This window comes from Procambarus clarkii, chromosome 67 (genome assembly GCF_040958095.1).
Source record: "Procambarus clarkii isolate CNS0578487 chromosome 67, FALCON_Pclarkii_2.0, whole genome shotgun sequence".
NCBI classification, from domain to species: Eukaryota; Metazoa; Arthropoda; class Malacostraca; order Decapoda; family Cambaridae; genus Procambarus; species Procambarus clarkii.
The window spans coordinates 6,541,186-6,555,143 of NC_091216.1; positions in this window are offsets into that span (position 1 = coordinate 6,541,186).

Genomic DNA, 13,958 nt, shown 5'->3' on the forward strand with positions numbered 1-13,958 from the left:
GTGTGCAATCACTCCATGGTCACATTTGTCGAATGCCTTTGCAAAATCTGTGTATACGACATCTGCATTATGTTTTTCCTCTAATGCCTCAGTGATTTTGTCATAGTGGTCAAGTAGCTGTGAGAGGCATGATCTTCCTGCTCTAAATCCATGTTGGCCTGGGTTGTGGAGGTCATTGGTTTCCATGAATCTAGTGACCTGACTCCTGATCACTCTCTCAAATACTTTTATTATGTGGGACGTTAGTGCAACTGGTCTATAATTCTTTGCCAATGCTTTGCTACCACCCTTGTGTAGAGGGGCAATGTCAGCTGCTTTAAGCGCAGGTTGATTTACCAAGTTTATTTATTCAGTTTCTGCTTCCTATGAGGTACAGTGTGATGTACCTAAAGGACATCAGAGTCGGAAAATGAATATTCCATGTGGCTTGCACGACCACTTTATTAATTGTATTTCAAAATGGTATCAAGATTACACAATAACGAATGTACAAGCCTTCTCCAGAGATCTCGTTGATACGATTACTACCTACTACGACACATGGGTGTGTTGGGGAACAAGCAGAAGTGGGCAACACCTACCCCCACCCAAGTGGGTCCTTGACCCCGTATTTGTTAAAGAACATGAACGAGTAAAGCAACTTGGAGATATATACAAACGAACCAATGCACAAGGTGACTTGCATGCATTTCTGGTTGCAAATAGAGAGGTGAGAGACATGAGCAACGTTATACGTAATAAACATTGGGAAGAGTTCCAGCAAAGTATAAATGAGCAAACAACACTTGTTGAAGTTAGGGGAAAGATACGAAAAATCTCTAGAAGTAACCCAACCAAACCACTGCACCACAGTCCACTAGAACAAGCAAACATTCTCCTAGATCAATGAGCACTAACATCAAGCTACAACTCACTCCCAATTAACATACAGCACAAACTTGATGACACACGCCCCAACAGACAACGAACCATTAATCTTGCCTGTACAGCTATCAACGTGTCGGACCTTAATGATGTAACTGAATGGGAATTAAATCATGCACTAAAGATGGGAAAATCAACTGCTCCTAGAGAGGACGGTATTACTTACAGTCTACTGAGATTAGTATCACACGTACCAGGTAATCCACTTTTAGTGTTGTACAGAACGAGTTTAAGTGAAGGAGTATTACCTGATGCTTGGACAAAGAGTGTCATTATTCCCATCCCCAAACCACGCTCAGATAATTATAGGCCTATATCTCTAACATTGTATGTTTGTAAAGTGCTTGAACGTATTGTTCTTAACCGACTCATGTATCGTATACAGGGGCACCTGTCACCTCAACTGTTTGGATTTATGCCTGGGCTCAGTACACAACACTGTTTTGCTGAGTACTTCGCACATATTGAAGCTTCCCCTCAAACAGTCTTCATCGACCTAGCAGCAGCTTTTGATACAGCAAACAGAGAAATCGTATTGGAACAGCTAGCCGAGCTGGGAATACAAGGAAAATTACTGAGATGGATAAAGAGCTATTTGTCTAATCGAACAGCATATGTTTTGTTTAATAGTGTTAAAAGCACAGAGAGCAAACACTTTGAACTGGGAACTCTACAAGAAGGGGTCCTCAGCCCCTTGTTGTTCAACGTTCTGATGCATAAACTTATTAAACATCTTCCAACTAATAATGAAGACACTGTCATTTGTTATGCTGATATATGTTTACAGGCTGCCACCGAGCGTAGAATGCAAGTTCTGCTCGATGCTTTTGCTACTAGAGCTAAGAAATATGGCCTCCTTATTTCTCTACAGAAAACTCGTGCCCTCATTCCATTTGGTATTCCACCACCCAATTATCATATAGATGGGCAAGCACTTGAGAACTGCGAGTCTTACAGATAACTTGGTGTCCCCATTAACGACCCTGGGTACCTTTCTTCTTTCAAGAGGAGACTCGGGGAGAGATTAAAGCCCTTGTGGGTCCTTGTTGGTGTCAATCATGGAATTAACGTGAGACTTACTAGAATGTTTTATGTATCATATATACGCTCTGTGATTGACTACAATGTTCTACATCTCACACTATATACTGACAAAGAGCTGAAATTTCTTGAAACCTTGCAAAATGAAGCTATACATCTCATCCTTAGGGCTCCAAAGTTCCTGGGAATAGTAAATATGAGAGCAGAGTTAAAATTACCTACCATAAGTGAGAGAATTTTGTCTATTAGCACAGTTTTCGGCGTGAAGGCATTGAGTAGATCTAGACAACACATGAAGTTTCAAGCTAAACTTTATAATATGCTGCACTCACCTGAGGTCTATAAAAGAAGAACGAAATATGATTATGTATTTTGGTTCTACAAGGTAGCCAATTCCATCAAAATATTAAATATGTACCCAACACAATTAATGATTAATCAACCAAATACTCCATGGGATAACTGGGATCTATCAGTTGATTTTGTAAATGCGCCCAAGAAAGATAATGTGCACTGTACATTATTAAAACAGTTAACTCTGAAAAGCATCACTGAAAGTACTCAGAGTATGGGTAACGATGTGTATCAGTGCTATACCGACGGCTCTGTAGAAGAAGGTGGACGATGTACCGGATGTGCATGTAACATATTTGAACAATCTTTATATAATATAAAGTAATATATCTTGAACAATATTTGAACAGTACATACAGCAATGAAGCGCGTCAATGACTGGGCAAGTACAACTCAAACCATATATATATTCAGTGGCATATACCTTGCCACTGAATTTTTAAAGGACAAAGACAGTGGACTTATATACTGTGACTCGCAGAGTGCACTCCGCGCATTGAAGGCACATAGTAGTGACACCCAGAAAAGTCAGTGATATTCGAATGAATGTTTTAGCTGCCAAAGAAAACAGATTTGAATATAAATTTCTATGGATACCATCACATGTTGGCATCTCAAGGCATGACACTGTTGATATGCTTGCAAAGACAGCCTGTAGAAAACCAGTGGTAGAAATTGATATGGGTGTTTCATTAGCAGTGACAAAGAGAATACTTAAACAAATATCTAATGAAGGTCTCACCGACCTAACAAATTCACAAAGACCTGAAACATGTAGCATTAAATATTATGATAGATATCGTGAGGAGACATTCACATATGGGACTAATAGAACAAGAACCCGGCAATGTGATGTTATAGTGGCCAGAATACGCCTGGGATATAGACGTATCTGGCAGCTTTCTCAAAACCCAAAAGTCGAGTACACAATGTGTCAACTTTGTGAAAGAGAAAACATGCACTCTCTTGAACATTATATTGTAGAATGTCCCATACTGACTGACTTTCGCCCTCCTGGGCTAAGGTATGCTGAACTCAGTAATTATTATATGAGTACTGGAACACTTGATGATATATTGGACCTGTACCCAAGAATGACCATGTAATGTATCAATTATACAAAGTATATATGTGATGTAACTATATAACCTGAGCTTGCAGAAGCACCTTAATCACCTTCAGTGATTAAGTGCTTAATTGTGCAATAGTTTCTCTATCAGCTATCTCTCCCTGTCAGAGTTAAAGAGACAAATGTATGTGAATGCATGTGTGTGTGTATATATGTATGCATTTTGTATATGTATATGTGTGTGTGTGTATGTATTTGTATGTGTATAAAGTATATATGGAAGCAAGTCAGAATTACATTTCATCTTTGTAAATGCACATTAATGACACTATGTAAAAGACACATCGAACACTTTATATAGGGCATAAGTAAATCTGCGAATCTATGTTAATACGGATGAAGGTTAGCTTAACATTTTTGAAGCACCGAATCACCTGTGGTTGATTGTTCAATAAACCCCTAAAGTATGTGTTTAACACATCTCTAACCCTGTCCATGGAGGACAGGGTTAATGTCTATATGAATGTATATATGATGGTAAGCATTGTAAATGTGTGGCCACGTCTGTGGTAGAAAATACTAAAGAAAATAATAATAAAAAACCACCACCACACATACTACCACACACACTACTACACCACCACACACACACTACTACACCACCACACACACTACTACACCACCACACACACTACTACACCACCACACACACTACTACACCACCACACACACTACTACACTACCACACACACTACTACACCACCACACACACTACTACACCACCACACACACTACTACACCACCACACACACACTACTACACCACCACACACACTACTACACCACCACACACACTACTACACCACCACACACACTACTACACCACCACACACACTACTACACCACCACACACACTACTACACCACCACACACACTACTACACCACCACACACACTACTACACCACCACACACACTACTACACCACCACACACACTACTACACCACCACACACACTACTACACCACCACACACACACTACTACACCACCACACACACACTACTACACCACCACACACACTACTACACCACCACACACACACTACTACACCACCACACACACTACTACACCACCACACACACTACTACACCACCACACACACTACTACACCACCACACACACTACTACACCACCACACACACTACTACACCACCACACACACTACTACACCACCACACACACTACTACACCACCACACACACTACTACACCACCACACACACTACTACACCACCACACACTACTACACCACCACACACACTACTACACCACCACACACACTACTACACCACCACACACACTACTACACCACCACACACACACTACTACACCACCACACACACTACTACACCACCACACACACTACTACACCACCACACACACTACTACACCACCACACACACTACTACACCACCACACACACTACTACACCACCACACACACTACTACACCACCACACACACTACTACACCACCACACACTACTACACCACCACACACACTACTACACCACCACACACACTACTACACCACCACACACACTACTACACCACCACACACACTACTACACCACCACACACACTACTATACACCCACACACACTACTACACCACCACACACACTACTACACCACCACACACACTACTACACCACCACACACACTACTACACCACCACACACACACTACTACACCACCACACACACTACTACACCACCACACACACTACTACACCACCACACACACTACTACACCACCATACACACTACTACACCACCACACACACTACTACACCACCACACACACTACTACACCACCACACACACACTACTACACCACCACACACACTACTACACCACCACACACACTACTACACCACCACACACACTACTACACCACCACACACACTACTATACACCCACACACACTACTACACCACCACACACACTACTACACCACCACACACACTACTACACCACCACACACACTACTACACCACCACACACACTACTACACCACCACACACACTACTACACCACCACACACACTACTACACCACCACCACACACACTACTACACCACCACACACACTACTACACCACCACACACACACTACTACACCACCACACACACTACTACACCACCACACACACTACTACACCACCACACACACTACTACACCACCACACACACTACTACACCACCACACACACTACTACACCACCACACACACTACTACACCACCACACACACTACTACACCACCACACACACTACTACACCACCACACACACTACTGCACCACCACACACACTACTACACCACCACACACACTACTACACCACCACACACACTACTACACCACCACACACACTACTATACACCCACACACACTACTACACCACCACACACACTACTACACCACCACACACACTACTATACACCCACACACACTACTAAACCACCACACACAATACTACACCACCACACACACTACCTAATCACCACACACACATTACTACACCACCACACACACTACTACACCACCACACACACTACCACACCACCACACACACTACTACACTACTAATTATCCCCCCGAAAAAGAACTAGGAAACAAAAGGCTGGCATACCGAAAGGGAAATTATGAGGAGATGAGAAGCTTCCTAAGGAAAATACCTTGAGACACAGACCTCAGAGCTAAGTCTGTACAGAGTATGATGGACTATGTCACCCAAAAGTGTCAGGAGGCAGTAAGCAGATACATCCCGGCCCAAAAGGAAAAATCCGAGAAGCAAAAGAAGAATCCATGGTATAACAGGGCATGTATGGAAGCAAAGAAACTGAACAAAAGGGCGTGGAAGAACTTTCGGAATAACAGAACACCAGAAAGCAGAGAGAGATACCAGAGAACCAGGAATGAGTATGTCAGGGAGAGAAGAGAAACAGAGAAAAGTTTGAAAATGATATAGCAAACAAAGCCAAGACCGAACCTAAGCTACTCCACAGTGACATCAGAAGGAAAACAACAGTGAAAGAACAGGTAGTGAAACTTAGAACAGGCGAGGACAGGTATACAGAGAATGACAAAGAGGTGTGTGATGAACTCAACAAGAGGTTCCAAGAGGTCTTCACAACAGAACAAGGTGAGGTCACTGTGCTAGGAGAAAGGGAAGTAAACCAGGCGGCCTTGGAAGAGTTCGAAATTACGAGAGAGGAGGTCAAGAGACACCTGCTGGATGTTAGAAAGGCTGTTGGTCCAGACGGGATCTCGCCATGGGTACTGAAAAAGTGTGCAGAGGCACTTTGCTTGCCACTCTCCATAGTGTATAGTAGGTCACTGGAGACAGGAGACCTACCAGAAATATGGAAGACAGCGAATGTGGTCTCAATATTCAAAAAGGGCGACAGGCAAGAGCCACTGAACTACAGGCCAGTGTCTTTGACTTGTATACCATGCAAGGTGATGGAGAAGATCGTGAGAAAAAACCTGGTAGCACATCTGGAGAGAAGGGACTTCGTGACAAATCGCCAACATGGGTTCAGGGAGGGTAAATCTTGCCTGACTGCCTTAATAGAATTTTACGACCAGGTGACAAAGATTAAGCAAGAAGAGAGGGCTGGGCGGACTGCATTTTCTTCGATTGTCGAAAAGCCTTTGACACAGTACCGCATAAGAGGCTGATACATAAGCTGGAGAGACAGGCAGGTGTAGCTGGTAAGGTGCTCCAGTGGATGAGGCAGTACCTAAGCAATAGGAAGCAGAGAGTTACGGTGAAGGGTGAGACCCCCGACTGGCGTGAAGTCACCAGTGGAGTCCCACAGGGCTCTGTACTCGGTCCTATCTTGTTTCTGATATATGTAAATGATCTACCAGAGGGTATAGATTCATTTCTCTCAATGTTTGCGGACGATACCAAAATTATGAGAAGGATTAAGACAGAAGAGGATTGTTTGAGGCTTCAAGAAGACCTAGACAAGCTGAAGGAATGGTCGAACAAATAGTTGTTAGAGTTTAACCCAACCAAATGTAATGTAATGAAGATAGGTGTAGGGAGCAGGAGGCCAAATACAAGGTATCATCTGGGAGAGGAAATTCATCAGGAGTCAGAGAAAGAAAAAGACTTGGGAGTTGATATCACGCCAGACCTGTCTCCTGCAGCTCATATCAAGAGTATAACATCAGCGGCATATGCCAGGCTGGCCAACATATGAACGGCATTCAGAAACTTGTGTAAAGAATCATTCAGAACGTTGTATACCACATATGTTAGACCAATCCTGGAGTACACAGCCCCAGCATGGAGTCCATATCTAGTCAAGGATAAGACTAAACTGGAAAAGGTTCAAAGGATTGCCACCAGACTAGTACCCGAGCTGAGAGGCATGAGCTACGAGGAGAGACTACGGGAATTAAACCTCACTTCGCTAGAAGACAGAAGAGTTAGGGGGGACATGATCACCACATTCAAGATTCTCAAGGGAATTGATACGGTAGATAAAGACAGGCTATTAACAAAAGGGGCACACGCACTAGGGGACACAGGTGGAAACTGAGCACCCAAATGAGCCATAGAGATATTAGAAAGAACTTTTTTAGTGTCAGAGTGGTTGACAAATGGAATGCATTAATTGATGTGGTGGAGGCTGACTCCATACACAGTTTCAAGTGTAGATATGATAGAGCCTAATAGGCTCAGGAATCTGTACACCTGTTGATTGACGGTTGAGAGGCGGGACCAAAGAGCCAGAGCTCATCCCCTGCAAACACAACTAAGTGAGTACAACTAGGTGAGTACACACACAACTACACCACCACACACTACTACACCACCACAGACACTACTACACCACCACACGCACTACTACACCACCACAGACACTACTACACTACCACACACACTACTACACTACCACAGACACTACTACACCACCACACACACTACTACACCACCACACATACTACTACACCACCACACAGACTACTACACCACCACACACACTACTACACCACCACACACACTACTACACCACCACACACACTACTACACCACCACACACACTACTACACCACCACACACACTACTACACCACCACACACACTATGTCGGAAAATCCGACACCATTTAATAATCATACAGATAATAGCTGTATTGTATAAACAAGTTACCCATAGAAAACGTAACTTGTAGTGGAATTACCGTCTAAAGAAAACGGGATATCATCACCATATACTATTATAATTCACCACCTATTATGGTGGGAATTATTCTTAAATACATTAGTCTTTGGACTTTACCATCATAAAAACATCTTATATAAATTAACTTAATTATCAATATTAAAGTAGAGTAAATGTGACCCTTCTATCACTTTCTGTCATGTGGACAATGTAAGCCAGGGAGTGGGGAACGAGGGCAGCCATTGTGGTGTCACATCCGAGACGCGTGGAGCAAATTCGGCTCCTATCATATCTGGACAATGTCGGCCAGGCGTCAATAGTATGGAGTGTTAGACGCAGCCATTGTTGAGACTAGACCAGAGGCTCACACGGGAGCAAATTCGGCTCCTGTTAATTTACTTGGACGTAGTGTTATGGAAACCAGAAGTGTACCATTATCAACACGCTGTCTACAAATCAAGTTAAGTGTTCTTTCCAAAACCCATTATCTATCATTAGTGGCCATTAATGTCATTGGGTAGGGTGACCCATTTAGATCACGAAATCGCCTCATACTAAAGGTAATTAAGCCAGGTCTTCAATGTTCCATGTACAGTATTTTCTCTGATATAGCTTGTCATATATAGGTATCTGGCTTTACAGCTAGCGCCCTTTTGACAGGTCAAGACGAGGAAGCATATCCTTTGTGCATCAGTTACTGGGTGATGGAAGCTACCTCAAAGAGGATAATTTGGTGTCTACACCCTAGTTATACCTGGTGGACTAGCCTGCTGTACTATAAGATAAGGAACCTCTTCAATGTATGTAGTTAATTCTGTAGTTTGATTGGCTGCATATATATTAATTTAATAACCCCCCCCTAATGTGTAGAGGATCGATTTGTAAGATTATGAGATTATTGCAGAAATACAGTCCACTTAACATTATACAAATTGCTATCGAAGTATATAAATTAACATAAATATAAATTCATATAAATTAAATAAATATAAATCTCACAGGTCGGTTCCCACATTATTTGGTCCTTCGAAACCGAATTATTTGGACCTTCGGAACCGGAATATTCGGTCCTTTGAACCCACATTTGGTCATCTTAGTACCAGATGAACCAGTTAACCAGTGGATTCATTAAATATACTAGTGCAGTGTTATTTAAACAAGGCCAGCCAGTCAAAGACAGCGGCGAAGCCTCGTGGGAGCTCAGGAGCCCCCCCTCAACTGAGTTCAGCCTCATCAGCGGTTTCATGCACACCCACAGATATTTGGTGGCGTGTTATTTCGTGAAATGACAGCGCTAATATTGAAGCCAGCCAAAGTAGTGGCTGTGGTGTCGCGTGATTGTTCACGGATTTCGTGGTGTTACATTTCGCGAGAGATTATCCACGAAATTTGTGGACTTTATTTCGCGAGGTCACTAATAATATTTAATACTTCTTGATAATATTAGAAGTTTCATAGAGGCTAATTAAGAGGCTATTATCAATAATTGTGTAAATTATTTCTCCAAAATAGAGAATTATTTAATATATTGCAATAGTGATCACAGTATAATATTTACTAATTGCCAACCCACAACAGGGTAGGATAAAACCATTGACTAGTTGAACTATTATCGTTCATCCTAGTCCCATTATTAACCTAACACCATTAATGAATGGTCCAGACCCTATTTTGGGTGTAATTTTTATCAACTCGAGTTGAGTTGTGTATATATAATAATTTACTTATGATCATTACACCTTTGAGTGATTAATTAGTGTCTCTACGATCCTAGGGTGATATAGAAGAGCTAACCTAAAGGTACTTCCATGACACTGGTTTATCACTCAAATCATTAGTGTGTATGATTGTATATATATAATGTGTATTAATTTTAAGTGCTAACCTCTAGTAGAGGTAGGATTACAGCCTAGTGAGTGCAGAATTTACCCTAGGCTATCATTAGAGTTTGTTCAGTATTATGAGCAGCCCAAGTGCAAGCCCCACAAGGCTTCACCAACGAGCCAGTATGGATAATGCAGGGAGAATGAAAAGAACCCTTGCAGGTCTTAAAGGCCACTTAACAAGACAGATCAAGAAACGTGAAGATTTGTCACAACAATCTCAAGTTGATTATGCTGACCTGCAAAGCTATTATCAAGCAGCTGCAGGTAAATTTGAGCAAATCAAATGTCAAATAGCAGCATATGTGGCTGAACTTGCCAACACTAATTTATCAGAAACAGAAATAGACGACATTATGGTTGATCTTGCGAATTATGAAGATCACACTCAGGCCACGTTACAGCCTTATGTCAAATTAATTGCCCAGAACAAGGCAACAGCAACAACATCAACAGTTGCATCTAATACGAGTCAAGCAGAAGCTCGACTCCCTCCAATTAATTTACCCACTTTCTCAGGAAAAGATGAGGAAGATTGGGACGAATTTTGGAACAAATTCGTTGACCTTGTAGACTCAAAACAATCTTTACCAAAGAGTAGTAAATTCTCTTATTTGCAAGGCCAATTATCAGGTGAGGCTAAAACAGTAGTATCCCATCTGATATTAACTAATGACGGCTATGATCTGGCAGTAAAACTCCTCAAGGATAATTATGCTGATCCAGAAGTAAGAACATCACATTTAGTTCATGAGCTGTTGCATTTACCCCCACCGGAGGCTTCAGCTGATTCACTCCAAGTCTTCAAGCTGGAGGTAGAATCATTGATCAAGGCCCTCAGCCTGACAGCAGATACAAACGGGGCTGAGTGGGTCTTGAAAATAATTGTCCAGGAGAAAATACCTAGGGACATATTGAGACAAATGAGTGCTCATTACAATAAAAGCATCTTATCCATGAATGAAATATCTGAAGGTTTAAAGTTAGTAGTTCATCAATTACGAACACATGACAAATTAAAACCACCAAGTAAACCCTCAGAAACCAATAATAGTAAACCACAGAGTACCAAAGGTACTCCAAATCAATCTAGACAATATAATTCAACACCAAAGTGGAACAGTAGCAGTGTGGGCGTATATGCAGTGGGACTCTCCAAGCCTATAGTTACTGTGTCACCCAAGAACGTGACACCAAAGGGTACAGGAAGCTATGGAACATGTTTGTTCTGCAATGAGAAACATTCAATGTACCACTGCCCTAATTTTCCTGATAGTGACGCCCGTGTTGAGCGACTCAAAGATTTGCAACATTGCACGAGGTGCCTCAGGAAACATAACATCAAGGATTGTGATACCCAATTACACACCTGTAATAGGTGTAACAAAGGTCAGCACCATGCAGCATTGTGCAGAGACACCAAAACAACGTCTCCAAACCCCAAGGTGGAAGATAGCATTCCCACCACAGTACAGTACTGCAAGGTGCAACAAACAAAGAGTGTCCAATCGGCAAAGTCTAAAGGTAATACGACTTTGCCTACTGCCCAAATTACCATCCTGAATAAGAGGGCCAAGGTCCATACCCGTGGGTTGTTTGACCAAGGATCCCAGAGAACATATATCACTAAAAAGTTGGCAGATGAATTACAATTAAGGCCTGTAGCCCAGATGTCATTCAACATCTCAGGGTTTGTAACAGATGCAGGACCTCAAGTCTACCAGGTGGTACAACCATCAGTACGTTTAGGCAGGTACGTCTGTCGAGTACAAGCCATTGTGGTGGACAAAATACCAGTAGACCTACAAGTTCAAGGTCTGAGAGCAACAGCCAAATTCCTGAGAAATAGAGGAATAAAATTGGCAGATAATATTAAGTCTGATCACCTCACCGACTTCGGTCTCCTTGTAGGGACAGATTATTGCCATCGATTCATCGGTAGCCCTGCTAAATATCAGGGTATAACCATGTTAAACTCTGCAGGAGGCAAATTACTCTCAGGCCCAGTATCAAGCCTGAGGAGACCTTTGCCTGCAGATAAACAATACCAATAGAAATCTAAATTTGTCAGCTGATTATATTTCTCCAGTAGCATTATACTAAGGAGATTACAGCTGACTATAGTAACAGAGGTTGATGTTAGTATCATCATTTAAAGCTGGAGATGAGTTCATGAGGCCTCAGTGGCAAATCAGTGAACAGTAGCCTAAACAGCTACAAGTCACTGCGACCAATGTCACTGAACCCACTGCAGTCTCAGAACCATACTTTACTTTAATGATGAGCTATTCAATCTTCTGAATCAATTAACTAAATTAAACCCCAATAAATCTGATGACTGATTTGATACATTTATTATTTAATCAAGATGTATTCCATGGGCCTCAGTGTTTATATATCAGTGACCAGTTACCTGAACAAACTTCAAGTTATATCTAATGTCACTGATCTCACTGCAGTCCCTGAATCATACTTGACTGTAGTACTTGATCACATCCAGTCTTCTGGGTTAAATAATATGTAATAAGGCTTGAATATTAGCCTTTCAAGAGTTGACAGGGAAATGAAATCGCATTAGACTTCTAACCCCTACAACTCTAGTACGGGACATCCGTCCTGTACGAACTGACACACAAACGTGTGATTACTAACTACTAACATCAAATTAATCTAATAATTCGAAGGAGGAGTATCGGTGTTCGTCTGTTCTAATTAGGACTTCGACCCGTGAGCAGCCCCTGGGGAATTATGTCGGAAAATCCGACACCATTTAACAATCATACAGATAATAGCTGTATTGTAAAAACAAGTTACCCATAGAAAACGTAACTTGTAGTGGAATTACCGTCTAAAGAAAACGGGATATCATCACCACATACTATTATAATTCACCACCTATTATGGTGGGAATTATTCTTAAATACATTAGTCTTTGGACTTTACCATCATAAAAACATCTTATATAAATTAACTTAATTATCAATATTAAAGTAGAGTAAATGTGACCCTTCTATCACTTTCTGTCATGTGGACAATGTAAGCCAGGGAGTGGGGAAGGAGGGCAGCCATTGTGGTGTCACATCCGAGACGCGTGGAGCAAATTCGGCTCCTATCATATCTGGACAATGTCGGCCAGGCGTCAATAGTATGGAGTGTTAGACGCAGCCATTGTTGAGACTAGACCAGAGGCTCACACGGGAGCAAATTTGGCTCCTGTTAATTTACTTGGACGTAGTGTTATGGAAACCAGAAGTGTACCATTATCAACACGCTGTCTACAAATCAAGTTAAGTGTTCTTTCCGAAACCCATTATCTATCATTAGTGGCCATTAATGTCATTGGGTAGGGTGACCCATTTAGATCACGAAATCGCCTCATACTAAAGGTAATTAAGCCAGGTCTTCAATGTTCCATGTACAGTATTTTCTCTGATATAGCTTGTCATATATAG